We start from the raw sequence: 21,152 nt of genomic DNA on the forward strand, positions 1-21,152 counted from the left end.
CTAGTTAAATAGATGTCAAAGTGAATGACCATAGGAGCTTTACGAAACAACAAGGAGCCAAATATTTACATTGCTACGCTGTGTTGTCTTTCCAACACCATTCCTAAAGTCAACAGAACGAAGTATGAATTCATTGGTACATATTTATGTCTATACTCGTATGTAAATATGTCTAATAATTTGCATATTTATTATATACGTTTAAAGCTTTTATTTTTTTCTTCCCTTTCATTTGCGAAGGGAGTTTATTCTAATGTCAGTTTTTCAACTGTGAACAAAATTATAATTATTATAATCACTAAAAACTCAGAAGACAAGTACTCTGGTCTTCTGGTACATTCTGGTACATCATAAGTTGAACATCCTACACAAAATTTATATAATTACATAGCATGGTAATATTTGCCAGGAAAAGGGTATTGGATTTACATTGTCCGTTCATCCTTTGCTTTTGGTGCTTTATGCAAACGTTGACCTGGCCCTGTCTTCATTTGATTCTCAAACAAAAGCTGGCTGGCGGCACACTCGTAAGAACATCATTAACAAGACTGGCAACAACAACAACAATACCATCAACATTGGCTAAAACATCAAAATGTTAATATGTTATTTAAATAAAAATTTAATTTACTTCGGACTTAAGGACGGGGTGTTACACCACGGCTACTGTTTAATGTTTACAAGCAATTTATTTTCATGTTGAAATTATAATTTTCAAAAAATGGGGTTTCTAATTGCTAAACGGAGATTGGAGTGAGTTCTTAATATTTTTGGCATGAAGATGACAAATTGATATCCTAGTATCTCGTAAGAACCTATTTGTTGTGGATCCTTATCACTATAGATAGTGAAAATTAGATTTTTTAATTGAAATATATACATCGATGATACGTTTCTTATATATCGATTATCGAAATGATTTTCTGCAGCATATACACAAACATAATTAAGACGTTATGAAATATGTCAACATTTTAGCAGCACAGCAGATGTTAAAAAATAAGATGAATGAAACTCTTTTGCGGAGTAGAAATCCGGAAGTACTCTCAACACCAATCAGTATAAATTTCACGTACATATATAGATCATATTCCAATAACTATTATACTAATATACCAATGAAAGCAATATTTTCAAAGGAAATTTGCTGTCAACAGACAACACGAAAAAAACGAATCACATCTAATTCGGTTGGAACTTTGGCTATAGCCCTTAAATATATGTACCTGAAGTCGTAAGGTAATGTTAATGGGGACTTCCCCTAGGCCAAAAACTTTTGGTGCTGTCTATAGAAAGTCTATGGAAGCATCCTTTTAATCAGAAAAGAATAAATAGAAGCATCCTTTCATTCAGAAAGGATCTATAGAAGCATCCCTTCATTCAGAAATGATCTATAGAAGCTACCTTTCATTTAGAAATGATCCATAGAAGCAGCCTTTCATTCAGAAAGGATCTACAGAAGCATCCTTTCATGCAGAAAGGATCTATAGAAGCTTCCTTTCATTCCGAAAGGATCTATAGAAGCATCGGTTCATTCAGAAAGGATCTATAGAAACGTCCTTTCATTCAGAGAGAATCTATAGAAGCATCCTTTCCTTTGGTAAGGACCTATAGATGAATCCTTTTATTCAGAAGGGGTCTAGGAGAGCAACCTTTCATTCAGAAAGGGTTTATAGAAATACCCTTAAAATGGCTCTATAGAAGCATCCTTTCATTCAAAAAGGATCTATAGAAGCATCCTTTCATTCAGAAAGGATCTATAGAATAATCCTTTAATTCAGAAAGGATCTATAGAAGCAGCCTTACACTCTAAGGCAGCGTCGCACGGTGGTCGAAAACACTGAACTAGCGGCGCGAAATTAATAACTTGCAAACGAATTGAGATACGTTACTGAAAATTTGCACAAACACAGCCTGTATCTGTGTGTAATAATGGACCAAATATGAACAATATCGGCTAATGTTTTGGTATACCCCCCTATAACGGTAACTTCCGATTTTCGGTATTTTGAGGATTAAAGCCACATTTTCGTAGCAAATTAGCTGTAATTTCGTACTTAGGGTTCTTAGTCACAAAATATTTCCACCAAATTATGGACATAGGTGCAAGTTTTGATATATTCCCCATGTAACCGTACCTGCCGATTTAAGGTATTTTGAATATCATGACCACGTTTTTAAACCGACTTTCTTGTAATTTTGCATGCCGTGTTCTCACTGAGTATAAAATCTTCATACAAAACATTTTCAATACGGATTTATGTTTCAATATTGCCCCTCTGATGGTACTCCGATTCGTTGAATTTTTACTTGATATCCCATATTTATTAACATATTTAGCTATAATATGGTATTATAGTGTCTCCGGGGGTAGAACTCCTCCTTGCAAACATTTTCTCAAGATAGGTCCATATTTTGATATAGCTTCCATACAAATGCACAGATAAATTTGTATGAATTTCATGCAAAATCCCTTATTTTAAAAGTGCAGACATCAGAAGATATGCAAATATTTGCAGCCCAAATGTGGTTATTCCGCATCCAGAGAGTCCAATCAAATTCCCCAAAAACTAATCGAACCCGAGTTCGGCCAAGTTTACAAGATGCACTCTATGGAACAAGCGCGTACAACTCATAGAAACACTAAAAAATTTAATTTTTTGAAAATTTAATGATATATAACCAAGTACCTCCGACCCCAAACTATTTTTTATGATTTAAATCGCACCCTCTGCTGTTAATTAAAAATAAATGTTGTCCAGTTATATTACGAATTTATTTAACATTTTAACAAATACGAAGTTAATTTTTTAGCCACAATTTTTTAAAATCTGATGCAACGAAAACTCTTTTATTTAATAGTGAATAACTGAGTGAATATTTACAACAACAAAAAATGAAAAAAATCTTTGTCTGCAAAGTGTCTGTAATCGATACAATGGAAAATATTTCGCAATTTTATAGTTCGCTTTTTTGACTTTCGCGCCGCTAGATCAGTGGTTTCGACCAATGTGCGTCGCCCAAGAGAATTCCATCAAACTAATGCAAATATTTATGTATGGGTGAAAAAACAAAAAACAAATGAAATTTATCGCTCGTTTTGCTCACGTTCACTGTGAATGAGAGAGAAAAGCAAATACAAAACAACTCAGATTGCGCCCGCAGTATAAGTCATGACATTTCTTTGGGGGATCTTTTTCGAGTTATTTTTTTATTAAAATAGACCCAAAATATTTATAAGGGTTGATATCAGGGCATTGCTCCGAGGTATTGCTCCGAGGTATTACATCAGCAATTTACAGAAATAAGATTAATACGAAGGCAGTTCGGAAACTTCTTAGCTTAGCACAAAAAGCGCGGTATAAACAGAAAAAAGTTAAGTGTTTTGGAAACTTCCATCTCTGTTATGAACACATGTTAAATTTTGTTTCGATCTGGCAACTCCTTCATATAGAAATAGGTGTTCAAAAAAGACGCATCCGCAATTTTTTACAATGGAAAAATTAGAAATGAGTGCTGTCATTAAATATTTACATAAAAAAGGTTTATCGGGACAAGAAATTCATAATGATATGGTGAATGTGTTAGGTGAAAGTGCTCCTTCATATGCAACAGTAAAAATTGGGTTGCTGAATTTAAACGTGGTCGTACAAGCATTGAAGATGAACCACGTAGTGGACGCCCAAAAACAGCAACAACAACAGAAATTGTAGCCAAAGTGCATGATATGGTATTAAATGATCGACGAATAAAAGTGCGTTAAATTGCTAATATCATGGGCATCTCAAATGATCGAGTCCATTTAATTTTGCATGAAGAACTACAGATGAAAAAGCTTTCTGCAAGATGGGTGCCGCATTTGTTAACAGTCGATCAAAAACGCATAAGAATGAACATTTCTCAAGCTTGTTTGGATCGTTTTAAGCGAAATAAAATGAATTTTAAGCGTCGTTTCATAACTGTTGATGAGACATGGATCCACCACTATACTCCAGAGAACAATCCAAACAATGGACCGAAGCTGGAGGAAGTGCCCCAAAGAAGGCAAAAACAATTCAATCGGCTGGTAAGGTTATGGCAACGGTTTTTGGGACTTTAAAGGTATTTTATTGATTGACTATCTGCAAAAGGGTAAAACAATAAATTCAGAGTACTATTGCAATCTCTTGGATCATTTAAATGTACAAATTCGAGAAAAACGTCCTGGCTTACAACACAAAAAAATAATTTTTCATCAAGACAACGCACCAGCGCACAAGAGTGTTTTAACAAAGATAAAATCAACGAATTAAAGTACGAGTTGCTTGACCATCCACCTTATTCTCCTGATTTAGCTCCCAGTGACTTTTACTTGTTCCCAAATCTAAAAAAATTCCTTTCTGGCAAGCGTTTTACCTCAAATGAAGATGCAATTGCAGTTGTTAACCACTATTTTGAAGATCTTGAGGAAAACTATTTTAATCAAGGGATAGAATTTGCTAGAAAAGCGTTGGACTAAGTGTATTGAAGTTTCAGGAGATTATATTGAAAAATAAAAATATTTTTGAAAAACTAACTATTCTCTTTCATTGATAGGCTAAGAAGTTTCCGAACTGCCCTCGTATGTCATGAACCGGCTTCTGGGATTGTGGTAGTTGAACTTGTTTGAGCTTTCTGGGACTCTTTTACTGACTCTCAAAATAATGACTATTAAAAATTTCCTAATGATGTCAGTGGGAATGTCTTCCCAATTATTATTATGTCCGTGAACCTTATTTCGCATACTTTTTGGCTTGGTAAAAAATATAGTACCCAAAAATTCTGTATTCCAGCTTCTCCAGTAGGTGATTAATTTCCACATTTAAAGGGTTTATTGGATTTGGCACACTTTTTAGTACTAGTAGGGGATAATATCTATCGTTTAAGAAAAATTAAGTCATTCCAATACTATTGAGATAGGGCATACTTTGATGTTTTCAAGGCGAAAATCAGACTATTCTATATTGGTATATTTTTCGGCAATACATATTGAGTTATTTCATGTGTTTATAATCTGTCAGATGACCTCCATGGCGGCTTTTTATACCCTCAGCATTTATGATAACGAAGGTATACAGACTTTCATACGGACAAAATGTGCCTCATAGCAATAATGGTTTTAGACCCCAAGTATGTTTGGACGAAATCCGTTTAAAACAATTTGGAGTCGATTTAGCAATGTCCGTCCTTCTGTCTGTCTGGCTGGCTGAAGCGCAGGATAACTCTCGAACAGATTATCTTAGTTTAAGTTCGAAGATGAGCCGTATCGGTCCACACCCTCGTATTCAAAATTTTTCGCAAAAAGTATGTGCACAATAACTCTCGAAGGGACTAACCGATTTGGTACATACTCTGCACAACGTAATATTTTAACTAGACATAGATCAAGTTCGAATACGAACTATATCGGTCCAATCCTTTGGGTACCTCCCACACAAAATTTCGGAAAAGTGAAGGACGACCTCTTGAATCGTTTTGATTTTTGTAGTAGCAACTTGTATTCGCTGCCCCCATTACAAATGTTCAGGATTTTTTATAAGCAAGTCCATACTTCCTGAGAAAATTAGAGAGAAGCGCACGATAACTCTTGAACGGATAAACCGATTTCGTTCACAGTTTCGCAGTTGTAATATTTTGCGCAAACTTAAATCAAGTTCGAATAAGGGCCATATCAGTTCGAATATGGACTATATCGGTCCACTTCTTCGGGTACCTGCCACCCAAAATTTCGAAGAAGTGCAGTTTAAGACCTCCTGTGGAATCGTTTTGATTTTTTTGCAACAGGTTGCACTTAGCGGCCCTATTACGATGGTACAAGTTTTTTGAGTGGCAAGTCCATACTTATTGAGAAAATTATCCCAAAGCTGTAAAACCCTCTGAGACCAGCATGTGTAATGACTGGTGCCCAAGACAACTCTCCAACAGGATACTGCGTTGGTCCACACTTTGCATATCGTAATATTTCGTTGAATATTAGATGAAATTCGAAGGTGGTGCTTATAGGTCCAATCTTTTCGGTAACTTCCCCACAAAAGTTCTAACATGTTTGCTAAACTGATAAACGCGATATCTCATAAAGGGAACAACCGATTTAGTCCAAACTTCGGATCTCGAAATATTGTGTCCAAACTTAGTTTATGTTCAAAAGTGGGCCCTATCGGTCCACTCCTTGGGGTACAACTCACACAAATATTCAACGTTTTTGTTTAAGTGCGGTTCGAGGATCCTTTAGAAATTTTTACCGAAGGTACTCCTAGTGGCCCCGTTTACAGCGATATTATGTTTTTCGTGGGCAAGCCCATGTTTCCTGATATAATGGTCCAAAGCCTCTAAATTATATGGTGACCAAAATATATCCCACTTCCAAGAACGACTATGTGGGTCCATTCCTAAAGGTACCTCCGCCGCAAATCTTTTGAGTTTTAATACAATTCCATATTTTTGTCGGCAAGCTCATACGCCCAAAACCCCCTAAATACATACGTTTTTTGGAATAAAAGTGTTTCAATTCACACAGCCTGAGGGTATATCTCTGTTGACAAAGCCGACTGTTACTTTTTTACTTGTTTATTACTGAACTTCATCACATTCAATACTGTTAGACCATTATTAGCCGCAAAAGTCATAAAAATGCATAATGACTACAAAAATTTGCAAAAACTATTAGTTTTACAGTACAGATTTTCCGTAACAATATTTTTATTGTCACCTCTAAGTCTTATTTTAGTCTGTATGTGTTATATATCGAAAATAAACTTTGCATATTTTGATAGAAAATTATTTTGGGGACTAATATCAATAGATTTGCACAAAAACCCGTGTAGTTTTTACATAATTTGTTGCCATAAACGAACAAGTAATATGCAACTTTTTACAATTTTGGTCTTTGCAATACATTTGTTCATTAACTGTATATTTCGAACAATGATTTCAGCTCAACAGAAACACGTACGTTGTCTGCACATAGTTTCTTTACTTACTATTTGTTGCCATTCACCATAACTGCTAACGCAAAAGGATTGAATGTGCCCGGTGGATTTTAAGTGAAAACATTTTGAATTACGAAAAACTATAAAAAAATGTTTTATTAAAACTTTTACTTGGAAATGCACACACAACATGCACCATTGATGTATTAAAATTTACAACACAAGAACGTTGTTATTTTAACCGAGCTGAGCTCTCAAACTTCACGAGTACAATGATGCAAAATATTAAAATAACATGACAAGTTTAGGAGATGTGATGTTTGTATTTAGGAGAATATTAAAATGCTAATGGACTGCTTGCATTAATGAATAAAAATAATAGTAATAATAGAAATAATAGTTTTGTAGGAAGAATCCACATTTAGTTTAGTTTATGGAATGGCAAAGTATTGCGATTACAATACATGTGTAGCTATAATTCCCTTCAGTGTTAAAAACACGGATGCATAGGAAAAATATGATTTTGTAGAAATTCATATTAAAATAAATATTAGAACAATTGGAAACTTCACAAATAATTTTTATAGTATGATTTTGCATGTTAATGGTTCTCGGTGCGTTGTTACTATATTTTATGGTACCCTCATTAGATTAACATGAAGAGAAACTTCAGGATTTTTTAAAACGAAATTTTATTATGGCCTAAACTTTGTAAACGTTTTGCTCGGAAAACTGAAATTAACAAAGTTACTGTTTCTTCAGTGTGGGGAATTGTTAAAATTGAGTTTGAATTTTAAAAGTAAAAACATACTAAATCTGTCCGTCCAGCTGTATTCGATCGTGTTTTAGCAAGGGTTGTCAATTGCATCCTTCATGCTATATAATATATATAATATACAAACAAATATCAATTAAATATTTCCTTTTACATTGATTTAATTTAATTTTACGTTTGTTCTTTTTGTCTTCTTTCAGATCCCTGCGACGACCGTCAGTCACTACAGTACCACCCACGTTGGATCCCACTGCTAATCAACACTAGCTCGCTCATATTTGCTTATGCTGCTTCAACTAACCTAATATGCAATAAATTTAGTTTTAAATTAATTAAATCGTTATTTAATAGATTATTTTAATGCTTTCTGCTTTTATTGTTATTTTTATTTGTCATTTGTATAATAACTAAAAATCATAATTTTCACATTAACCAGCGGTTGTTTTTATACAACTATAGTTATATAATACTATTTAGTATATAATGGCTTTAGCAGTAGTTAGTTTGTGGCTTTTTATTTAGAAAAAATGCTATTAATAAACATTATGTAAAAAATGCTCTGCTTATTTGCTTTTTTTATTTCAACGTCAACACAGGATGCGGAGAGGTTTAATGGTATGGTTATTTGCTGCTGAGGACTGAAAACGCATATGGTAATTTTGCTTCATATATTAGAAAAACAAAAATAATGTTTCCATAAATATATATTTTCAAAATGTCAACATCTATGACTTAAAATATTACCCAATACAATAAGATATGATTTTGGTATGGTTTCACATATATTCCATTTGTAATTTGAATTTTCGTTCTTACCACCCTTTCTATTTGTTCTAAAGTCTAAGTAGCAAAATAAAATCCTATTGGAAATAATCCCTTTTTGTCATCTAACAAGAACGTTCTTGTGTTATCCATGTATCACAGCCTTATCGACGAACACACATCAGAATTTTCAAACACATCCTGTTTTCATGTGGAGCGCCATCTGTTAGTGAGGGGTTGAACTCACACATGTGTGTGCTCATGAATCTAATTCTAAACGCACATACTTATTAGAACGCATTGCATGGCTCCTTTTAGAAAAGCTTTTAAAATGTAAAGCTCAAAGTTTTTTTGAATTTGAAAGGGGATTCATTTTCTAATCAGCTGGAAGCACAAGGTGTTTCAGTAAAGTCCTTATGCCTGCATACATATCTAAATGTGAAAGGAAATATATGTTCATACATTTAACCACAAACAAAGAAATGACTTTCTCTTTGGTTTTGATGCCAGTGGCATACATAATGGAAATGTTTCAAAATTCGTTTATGAATTTATAAATTATGCATGGATATCTTCATATGATGTAATATTTTTGACTAATGGGATTGTCTTTAGGGGTTTTTTGCTACCACAATCACAAAATATCCCTTTATTAAACCACTTATTCCAATCGGTTGGGCTGTTGCGGTAGTAGGGAGGTAGCTGGCCCCAAAGAAAACGAACGTTCATCATATTTGTTATGTGACATGAATGTTTTTCTAGCAATCTGACGAATTTCAGTCAGTCACCGTATAATTTAGAGCTTTCGGACCACTACGTCGGAATGCATTGACTTGCGCACGAAAAAGAAAATATCACTGTAAACAGGACCACAAGGAGTAGCTTCGGTATAAATTTTCAAAGGATTTTCCAACAGATCCTAAACTGCAATTAAAAAAGAAGGAACATTTGTGGGGGAGGTACCCTAAGGAGATGACCGATGTGCAACATTTTCGAAGCTAAACTGAATTTGGCCAAAATATTACGAAGGACAAAGTTGGGAGCGAATGTACTTCGGGCAGTGAATACAAGTTGTTACAACAACAAGTAAAAAAAGTGTCAGTCGGTTTTGCCGACAGATATATACCCTCAGCCAATGTGAAGTAAAACTTTCACCTACGGGCAGATCGAATGTATTTAAGGTCTCTTCAGAATTTTGTGGACCTTTTTGGACATTTGAACTTGCCGACAAAAATGTGGATTAGGAATTAACTGCACTAAGACATAAATGTTGAACCTTTGTGGGGGAGGTACCCTTAGGCAGGACCGATATGGCCCATTTTAGAAGTTAAACTAAATTTTGACAAAATATTAGGAGATCCAAAGTTTGGACCAAATTGGTTGCCCCATTCAAGTGATATCGTCCTAGCATTTTATTGACATTTTTTTAAATATTGGGGAGAAGTACCGGAACTTGTGGACCGGTATTTTCCCATGAAACTAAGTTTGAATATAATATGACGAAGACCAAATTTTGGACCAAATCGGTTGAACAGTTCGAGAGTTATCGTTATCGCTCTCCAACAGCTACATATGGTGGGTGACATAGGGATTTTTTACACCTTTCGGGCTGTTTTCCTAAGAAATATGGACTTGCCCCTGAAAAAACTTTTACCGTCGTAATGACAGTAGCGAATGCAAATCGCTTCAACAAAAATAAAGTGGTTCGAGAGCAGGTCTTTAAGTGAACTTATCCGAAATTTTTTGTGAGAGGTACCAGAAGGAATAGACAAATATAGTCCATATTCGAACCTGATATATATCTGGTAAATATATTAGGATGTGCAAGGTATGGATTACATCGGTTCTCCCTTCAAGATCTATCGTGCGCACAATTTTTCCGAACATTTTTGAATTTTTGTGGGGGAGGTACCGGAAGGAGTGGACCGATATGGCTTATCTTCGAATTTAAACTATGTTTGGACAAAATATTACGAAGGCCAAATTTTGGACTAAATCGGCAGATCCGTTCGAGAGTTATCTTGCGCTCCATCCACTACACAAGGTTTTATAGGGGCTTTTTTGCACCTTTCAGGCTATTTTCTCAGGAAGTACGGACTTGTCCCTGATGAAACTTGTACCGTTGTATGGGGGGCAATGAATACAAGTTGTTGCAACAAAAATCAAAGCGATTCGAGAGCAGGTCCTAAACTGAACTTATCCGAAATGTTGTGTGGGAGGTACTCAAAGGAGTGGACCGATTGAGTCCATTTTGGAACCTCATCTAAGTCTAGTAGAAATTTCACCATGTGCAAAGTATGGATCAAATCGGTTACTTCCTGATAGAGTTATCGTGCGCACAAATTTTCCGAACATTTTCGAACTTTTGTGGGGGAGGTAACGGAAGGAGTAGACCGATATAGCCCATCTTCGAACTTAAACTAAGTTTGGACAAAATATTACGAAAGCCAAATTTTGGATCGAATCGGGTGATCCGTTCGAGAGTTATCGTGCGCTCCAGCCAGACAGACAGACGGACGGACATTGCTCAATCGACTCCAAATTGTCTGAAACACATTTCGTCCAAACATACTTGGGGTCTAAAACCATTATTTCAATGAGGCACATTTTGTATAAACCCTCGTTAGCATAAATGCTTAGGGTATACAAATCGAAGGTATTCAAGAGAAAGTCTTATACTGCACCTTTTATATGAGAGGTACTCGAAGGGGTGCACCGATAGAGTCCATATTGGAACCTCATCTATGCCTGGTAAAAATTTTATCATGTGCAAAGTTTGGACCAAATCAATTGCTATCTTCAAGAGTTATCGTTCGCTTCCCTTTACAGTAAATTTTCGAACTTTTGTCGGGGAGTGAACATTGTGAGGCGAACCGGTTAAAGTAACGACACTATGTGTTAGATACTTCCGTAAGCTTTAAAACGATTTCCACTTTGCAGTAATCGGTTCAGTACAACCGGGTCTAACCCGGTTTTTAAATTTGGCTTTTCTGATCGAATAACCGGCGAACCGGATCCGCAACCGTTGAAAATTATACATTTCCGTTATCAGCGCAATAATCCCTACCTTCGGACAAAACTTGAAAAAAATCGGAGAGGGGTCGTTCCCGTTGGGCTTTCGATTATACATGTGGGTTAAATGGGCTATTTTGGCATAAAATGGCTCTAACATTGAATAACTCTACTAAACACGCTTCGATTTTGTTGGATTTTTTTTAGAAGATAGCTATAATTTCGCTCTTCAAGAAAATATATATATTTTGGGGACAGACCCGATTACTTCGCTTATTTTAGCCGGTTCGTCTGAATATGTGCATATTTCCCTTATAAGTGCATAAAAATCATGTGTTTTTTAGAACAGCTATATCTCAAGAATGGTTCATTTTAAGAAAAAAATTATAAGGGTCGAACTTGTAGATAATTTTTCTGTCTACAATATTTATTTTAGTCACTTTTTGATTAGATCAACCGTTTTCAAAAAATAAATCCGAAAACCTAAAAACCCTTAAAATTTGACCTTTGACGCCCAATTATTTTTTTTTGCACACATGGTATAGATGGGGACTTTTAGGACATTCTTTCTAATGGCAAACCCTAGCTCTCCACCAAAATTCAGCTCTGTGGGAATTTTTGATATTTCAATGTCTATTTTGACCGCACTATAAGTTCGGGTAAAATATTACGATGTTCGAAATTTGGTTCGAATCGGTTGATCCGTTCGAGAGTTATAGTGCGCATCAGCCAGCCGGACAGACAGACGGAAGGACGGATATTGTCACATCGACTCCAAATTGTCTGAAATGAATTTCGTCCAAACATACTTGGGCTCTAAAGCAGGGATGCCCACCATATTTTTATATTGCATACTTTACGGTGCGTCATTGTGATTACAAATTGCATATCGGAAATATTTTTGATTCTTCAGTGTACAGTTTGGAATAATGGTTTCACAACACATATATTTGTCGGTGCTGAATTTCCATGAGAAGAAGTAAAAAAGTATCAGTCAGCTTGGCCGAAAGAGATATACACTTAACCGATATTGCTCATTTTCGAACTTAAACTAACTTTGGACCAAATTGGTTGCTCCGTTTAAACATTTTAGCGAATATTTTTGAACTTTTATTGGGAAGGAGCTGAATGGTTTGGAAATGCAAGCCCCATCTTCGAACTTTACCTAAGACTCCAAAAAATATTACGGTATGAAAAGCTTGGACAGACCCAGTATTCGGTTCTACAGTTGTCGTGCGCACCAGCCACTGCACATGGTAGCCGTTTGGGTTTTTATACCCTACAATGTGGTAAGGGCTATTATGTCTTTGCGCATTTGTATGTAACATACAAAAGGAAACGATTTGGACCCCTAGTTCCTCTAAAGATATACCTAGAAACATTTTCTGAGTCGATTTATACATGTCCGTATGTCCGTCCGTTCGCAATGTAAAGGTCACATTTTTAGTCCTATTCAGTCCAAATTGGGGAAGATCCTTTCTTAACCATAGAAAGAATGCAATTGTTTTGGTCAGAATCGGCTCAGATTTGGATATAGCCACCATATATTTTTTCGTCCGATTTCTTGTATTTGATGCACCAAACACGCTATATACATATGTCCAATTTTGAATAAACTTGGAATGTGTGGCGGAATGTGGTCTAGAAATAAGTTTGCCAAATTATATTCAAATCGGATCAGATTTGGATATAGCTCCCATATATGTTTTCCCAACTTAAGGAGTTTGGTGCACCAAACATGCAAATTCTGTCCAGAATGGAGAAATGGAAACTTAAAATCTGTTCAGATTTGGATATGGCCCACATATATATTTTCGCCCGATTTTAAGTATTTCACGCACCAAACATGCAAATTCTGTCCAATTTTATTGAAAGTTAGAAAATGTGACGAAATTTACACTAGAAATAAGTTATCCAAATTATGTTGTAAACGGTTTAGATTTGGATACAACACCTACATATATGGTAAAAACCAAATCTCCTTTACAATTCCATTTGAAAAAAATTAAAAATTTGTTTTTCGAGAACATCTACGATTTTTGGAATAGAGGTTAAGGAGAAAATTCTGGTTTCAAATCTCTTCGCGTTCTCAAAATTGGCCGATGCGCGAAAATATTTTAAAATTTCTTATTTATTGTATTGAGAAAATGTATGCATATATCAGTAACAGCATTTGATATTCATCCGTAGATGCACCATAATTTCTAATATTTGTTTTTATTTTCGCGGAAATAAAAAAAATAAAAAAAATTTTGGGAGCAAATCTAAATTATACTACCTCAGAATCCGTATAAACCTCTAAAAAAAACAAATTAAAATAACGCACAGAATCTAGACAATGCGTAAAAAATGTGATGCCAAAATTATAAATGTTGGCTTCATAAATTGTATATTATAGCAACACAAAAGAGACAAAAACTTATTTTTAAAATATTATTCCAAATATTTTTTGGTTCGATTAGGAAAATTAGAAAAAAATTTTTTTAGTTCTACAACTATTTCGCTAAAAACTCAAACAATAATTAATATATGCTGATAAAACTTCATCGAGAAAGAATCGCGAAAGCTTACCTGCTTGCTGTGATAACTTATAAGGATAGGAAATTAAGATTAATATTCAACTTGCAATCATTCAAAAATAAGAAAATTAAAAAAGCCCGTTATTCGCGAATTATTTAAAGTAGGTTGATGCGCATCCGATTTTGGATAAATCGAATCAATCTCTTTCAATATCTATGCATGCACAGCGGCCACAATGCTAAAAAACTTAAAGTGGGTAAAAATCGCGCAATGTGCATACGATTGTGATGCGCATCCAGTTTCAGTATTGCACATTCTTATTTGAGTAAAAGACCCATGTTACTCGTGCATAAAGAATTCCATATATCTAATTTTTTTTAAAGAAACTCTCGGTTTAATAAGCGAATTTGTCGAAATATATTTTTGCTGATTTGCTCATTAGATCCGTCCCGTAAAAAACTTAATTTACTCGGGGTTCAAAGGAAATTGATTGACACTTGTAAATTTTAAACGCAACAAAATTTGGCTTTTATACTCCAATTACTAGGGTACTAGTATGGATATGGCACACACTTATGTGATATACATTAAACGACCTAAAATCAGGAGTTCTATAATCTTATTATGAGTTTGGAATATATCTTGTTGCGCGTACAGATTATAAAAAAATCAAAAACCGCCGAAATTCCGGCTTACAAATGTCAGCATTAATTTTAGGTGGATGCAGTGGATACACCGAAAAATCATACACTAATTGGTGAAACTCGGATTCATCTGTTGTAAAACATTTTTGGTTTTTACCATATATTGAATTTAATAGATATAGGGTTATCTGAGCGAGGTTCAGATAATAATGAAAAGGAACCGCTAAAGCAAGATTATATCGATTTCATGTCTTTAAGAACCGTACCTAAATGTTCTGTGGGACATTTTTGCAGAAGATTTCGAAGCTGAAAAATGTCATTTTATGGTACTTTTTTGCGATTATTGAAACTAAGGGCGAAAAGAACATGAAGGACTCGAGTTAAGAGGCCGAAATGTTCTATCAAAATAACCCTCATTTGATGTTAATGCAGACATCTGATCTCATAAAAAATCAAAAACAACAGTTAGCAATAATATGACGCTAATTTCTGATGCTTTATAGGGTATCCAGCAAAAACTTCATTACGTCATAACATAAAATTTCACGCACGGCGGATGTATCCTTTGAGGCTCTTTATATAATTATCAAGGGCTTTCACCCCAAAAGGAATTTTAAACCCCCCCCCCCCCCCCCCAAAAAAAATTTCGGTACAGATAATGTTGAGGGTTACGTCTTTGGGTATTTCAGATGACGAAATTTTTTGTTATATGTAGAATTCAAATAGATAAATTACACTATACAACAAAATGCAACTTTTTTATACCCTCAGCTTTTATACTAACGAGGGGCAAAATGTTCCTCATCGAAATAATGATTTTAGACCCCAAGTATGTTTGGACGAAATCCGTTTCCGACAATTTTGAGTCCATTTAGCAACGTCTGTCTGTCTGGCTGGAGCGTACGATAACTCTCGAAAGGATTAACCGATTCGGTCCAAAATTTGGCTTTCGTAATATTTTGTCCAAACTTAGTTTAATTTCGAAGATGGGTTATATCGGTCCACTCTTTCCGGTACCTCCCCCACAAAAGTTCGAAAATGTTCGGAAAATTTGTGCGCACCATAACTCTTAAAGGGAGTAACCTATTTGGTCCATACTTTGCACATCGTAAAATATCTACCAAACTTAGACGAGGTTCCAATATCGGCCCACTCCTTCGGGTACCTCCCCCACAAAATTTCATAAAAGTTCAGTTTAGGAACTGCTCTCGAATCGACTTGATTTTTGTTGTAACAACTTGTATTCACCGCCCCCCATACGATGGTATAAGTTTCATCAGAGGCAAGTGAATACTTCCTGAGAAAATAGCCTGAAAGCTGCAAAAAACCCCCACGAAACCGTGTGCAGTGGTTGGAGTGCAAGATAACTCTCGAACGGATCTGCCGATTCAGTCCAAAATTTGGCCTTCGTAATATCTCGTCCAAAATTAATTTAAGTTCGATGATAAGCCATATCGGTCCGCTGCTTCAGGTACCTCCCAAATAAAAGTTCAAAAATGTTCGGAAAAATTGTGCACACGATAACTCTTGAATGGATTTGGTCCACACTTTACACTTCCTAATATGTCAACCAGATATAGATCAAGTTTGAGAATAACCTATATTTGTCCACTCCTTCGGGTGCCACCCACAGAAAATTTCGAATAAATTCCCTTTAAGACCCGCTCTCGAAACGCTTTGATTTTTGTTGAATCAACTTGCATTCGCTGCCTGCTTTACGACGGTAAGACCTTTTTCAGAGGCAATTCCATACTTCTTGAGAAAATAGCAACATTATGTTTTCCGTGGACAAGTCCATGTTTCCTGACATACTGATCCAAAATTTGTACTATGACCCACTAAAGTGGCTTGTGGACGCCAAAGTGGCGTCAAAGACAACAATATTGTCCTTTAAATTGTACTATAAGTCACCGAAGAAATTAAATATTTATTTGCATTATATAAAAATGAAAAAAGACCCCTTTATTCAAGGATTCCATTTAATCCTTACTCGAATATTTCCAAAAATGTACAAACAGGGGGAACTTCCCCCACGCAATTTAGGGTACTTCCCGACATAAACTTTCAAAACACCGATAAACGTGTCATATATTTTTGACTCTCTTTAATAATCTGCCCGCTTTTGTCTGTAATTAATTTTTGTGTTATTGGCAGTAAACGGCTACAAGCCTAAGTTGATGATATCGACGCACAATGCGTCCACAAAACCTGGGCCAAATATAGAAGTGGGTACCTACAATTTTGAGGTATTTAAAGACTTCGTCTACCTGTCTGATATAGACATTCTTGCAACTTGATGTTAGTTTCGAGGAAATGATACGATTTAAAAATAATAAGATTTGCTCAAAGTTCTTTTTTATTTTATGCCGGCAGGGTTTTTGAGCTTCTGATCCACTATTTCGAAAAGAATGGACTTGCTCATGAAAACTATTAGATCTTTGTTATCACAACAACAAAGTCTACCTTCCATACAAATTTCAAAACGATTTGCGAACAGCCAACAAACTGCTCATAATAAAAAATTTGGAGCTTTTGTGGGGAATGTTCCGAAAAAAGTGGACCAATGTAGTCAATCTTTTTACTTGATTTAAATTTGGAAGAAATATTGCGATGTACAAAGATAACCATTGAACGGATGGACTTCAAATTGACCCAAAAATATGTGGGGCTAAAACCATTACTTCACACGGTGTGCCTTAACAAATTTAAATGGAAGGTGCTTTCAGTTTTTGCTGATTCTGAAACTACAATGCTCGTAGATGAGAAATATCAAGAAACAAAAAAAAAATCGCCGGAGGGATTTTCAAATAAATCGCGATTTAAGTTCACATTTATAGAGGTTCTTTACGTTTTCACGATTTTGCTTCGAAACCGCGAGTCCTATGTAAATAGGCCTAAACAAAATGTTGTAGCTGTGAAAATTTTCCGCAAGATTGACCTTCATGATATTTTCGTAGGTTATACCGTTTTTGAGATATAGAAGTTCAAATTGAGACAATGCACTGACAGTATCGCCTCCTTATAAAACAATGCCATTAGTGCAATTTCCCAAATAAAACTTTTATATCTTGAAAATGGTATAACCTAGGAAAAAATAAATCATCCAGTCTTGTAGAGAATTTTTACAGCTTCAACGTTTTCTTTAGTCCCATTTTGATATGACTTGCGGTTTTCAAGCAAAATCGTGAAGATTTAAGATAAAAACCTAAAAATTTGAATTGAACCTCTATATCTCAAAAACGGTAAAACTTACGAAAATTTCACAAAGGCCAATCTTGGGGAGAATATTCACAGCTACAACATTTTCTTTCGACTCATTTCGATACGACTTGCGGTTTCCAAGAAAATCGATCGCGATTTATTTAAAAATCCCTCCGGCGATTTTTTTGTGTTTTTTTTTTTATTTTTCTTATCTATGAACATTGCTGTTTCAGAATCCGCAAAAACATCCCATGTGTAAGCGGTTTCCATTAAAAGTTAGTTAAGGGGCACTGTGCATAATATTGTTTTATAAGGGGACGATACAGTCAGTGCATTGTCCCAATTTGAACTTCCATATCTCAAAAACGGTAAAACCTACGAATATATCATAAAGGCCAATCTTGTGGAGAATTTTCTCTGCTACAACATTTTCTTTAGACCCACTTACATAGAATTCGCGGTTTCCAAGCAAAATCGTGAAAAACTTAAGAACCCCTAAACATGTGAACTTAAATCGCGATTTATTTTAAAATCCCTCCGGCGATTTTTTTTTTGTTTCTTGATATTTCTCATCTACGAGCATTGTAGTTTCAGAATCAGCAAAAACTTCCGAGGTGTAAGCACCTTCCATTTAAATTTGTTAAGGCACACCGTGTTCAATAAAGCACATTTCTGATCGTGACATTTAGAGCACAAAGTAGACTAACGTGGACTAGGTTCTAACCTGGAAGAGGAAACTATCGCAGTGACTATCGTAATGAAAATAAAGTTTTTTGATGTCATAAGGACCGATCTGTGTTAACGATGAATATAGCGATCGTATGAATCTCTAGCCAACTATATACCAATATTAACATCAAAATGCAGATATTGCGTTGCACTATATGTAATTTGGCCTGTTTTGAGGCAAAAATTAATAGCGGTGGACTTATGGTTTTTTCGTTAATTACAACAATTGTTTTTCTCATATCCAACAATACTTGTTGTCACATCCAACAATAGTTTTTGTCTGCTGGACAATATTATACTTTTTTTCTTCGACAATTTTATTCTCTTCTCTCAGTATTCGATGGCGTGGTGAGCTTTGTTTGTATGAGTTCCTCTTACCTTTGTTTATTTTATCCTTGTTTATTTTTTGTGTATGTACACCATGAGATCCTTGTTTTTATTTGTTTTTTCTTTTTCATTCTTCTTTGTGTTTTGATAGCTGAGTTACACGACAATCTGAGAAGTATTTTTGGCCGTAATTCTTTTCATATTTGTTGTGGTTTTATGGTATTCCTTATGTTGGGGTAGTGCTTGGAGGGTGAGTGCAATAGAGTAGTTATGTTTCTTCATTCAATTTTTTGTCTTTTTAGTTAGACCTGGCAAAACCTGGCCATGTGTTGGGATTCTCAATGCCCTTAATATTTATTATACGTGACATTTATATCAAAGTTATGTGGAAAGTGTATATGAGAATTATATACGATCAAATCAAACATTTCAGTAACAGGTTTTCTGGGCTTACATAGTTTTTGTAAAAATTGATGATTTTTACAATATTGAGGAGTTTTGAAAGTTGTTTTTTGTTTCGTATGTTGCTATGCATTTTTGATTTGCAATTGCAATGTTTGAAGAAAACAAATGAATTGTTGGAACAAAAATAGATATTGGTTGGAACAACAAAAAGCAAAAAATATTTTTTCTCTGCATGTGGGTAAAACGTATTACGGCTATATTTAACAAAAATGTTGATCACGACACGTCTGTACATTTTTAGAACACATGGAAAATATTTCTTTAAAGAAAATGACTTTTTAGTTCAAAATCGGATGCTTATTTGTGTTTAATATTTCCTTCACCAAACAAAAGACTAAAATAACAAATATTCTTTCTGCAAGGAGGGCACCTTCAAGAAATGATATGACTGAAAAAATCGAAACTTTGTATATTTGTTATTGTGGTATTGTCAAATATGCTGATAATTCTTTTTTATATAAGCAATTTTTTTCTTTACACAATATTCAGAATACATATGGTAATTTCGACTCTAAGAGAAAGAGAAGTGTTGTTAGTTTTTAAAATTTCAGAACAATATTCTTTGTGGGTCAGAAATAAATCTTGTAACGAATGATCAGCAAATGATCATTTGCACAAATTTGTATCTTTCTCTGACTTGGTCAATAGTTATAGACAAGTCTATATGTATAAAAAGGATTGTTAATAACCCGAAAAAGTTACTGAATTCTTCAACTGGGGAGAAAACTTTTTGGCAGACAAGTTTACCCTTAAATTTAAGAGAAATTGTAAACAAATGTAAGCTTCAATACATCCATAAATACGTACATACATATGTATGAATGTGCCTATTAACTACAATTATATATTATGCATAAAATTTCAATATGTTTTAACTACATAATTACCATTGCAAAGTAAACAAACAAAATGCAAAATGTCCGCCATTTTAGAATTGCACACATATATAAACACAGGAAGTTGTTGAACTCAGAACGTAGGAGGCACCCTGGGAAGGCAGTATTATCCCATACCGGGTCATTGGTAGTCCCATGTTTACTCGGAATATGTATTCCACAATGTTGTTGATGGTCCCCAACTTTTCTGTGAAGCTAATTAAATTTATTTCTAGTTGAAACATTAAAATATTTGCATTGCATTAAGATGTGAGTGTTGGTGTGTGTGCGTATGTGTGATTACTACTCCCATTGCATATTCGCATATATAATTTGCAACAAACAGATTTCATTTCATTACAAAACTGAGAATGGTGATTATTTTAATGAAATTAATTCCATCCATGGGTTATGCTTTTGCATAACTTATTGTCGTCCGTTAGTTGGTTGGTTGGTTAGGCCAATGATCTTTGGGATTGGTTAGAAACTATTGCTACTCCCCAACATTGCTCTAAAACATTCAAGAGTCAGCCGCAAATTTAATTAGATAAATTTAGTAAAATATAATTTGAGTAGATTTGGGATGCTTTTTTTTTTTTTTTTTTTTTTTTTTTTTTGCAATTTGTTTGTGATATTACAAATTTAAAGTTCAAAGCTCATTCAGTAAACTCGATGAGAATTAAGATGGCATTAGTTGGTTGCTCAAAACATTTGCAACTGAGAAATTTTCAGTCAAAATCTGAAGAAATTATTTTTTACAGTGTTTTATTTAACTTGCTTTGGTGTCCGTTTAGTTCAAATCTGGTAACTCATTTTTAACACTGTTGCAGTTGACCAATCGAACTGAAACTTTGCACAATTTTCAGATTTACATGACAATACATTAATATGGGCC

The 21,152-nt window shown here is 34.7% G+C and overlaps 2 long non-coding RNA genes across 2 annotated transcripts in view; one reads left to right on the forward strand and one right to left on the reverse strand.

Moving 5' to 3' along the window:
- The window catches only part of LOC141393998 (uncharacterized), a 120,752-nt gene extending 112,527 nt beyond the window's left edge, over positions 1–8,225 (forward strand). Inside the window, exon 3 of the long non-coding RNA XR_012410230.1 lies at positions 7,923–8,225. This is a non-coding gene — a long non-coding RNA (uncharacterized lncRNA). The remainder of the gene's footprint in view (positions 1–7,922) is intronic.
- LOC141394002 (uncharacterized) overlaps positions 1–21,152 on the reverse strand; it is a 412,830-nt gene that overhangs the window by 162,296 nt on the left and 229,382 nt on the right. The window lies entirely within an intron of this gene.

The sequence above is a fragment of the Musca autumnalis genome, unplaced genomic scaffold, assembly GCF_047663935.1.
Source record: "Musca autumnalis isolate F117 unplaced genomic scaffold, ASM4766393v1 scaffold_1, whole genome shotgun sequence".
NCBI lineage: Eukaryota > Metazoa > Arthropoda > Insecta > Diptera > Muscidae > Musca > Musca autumnalis.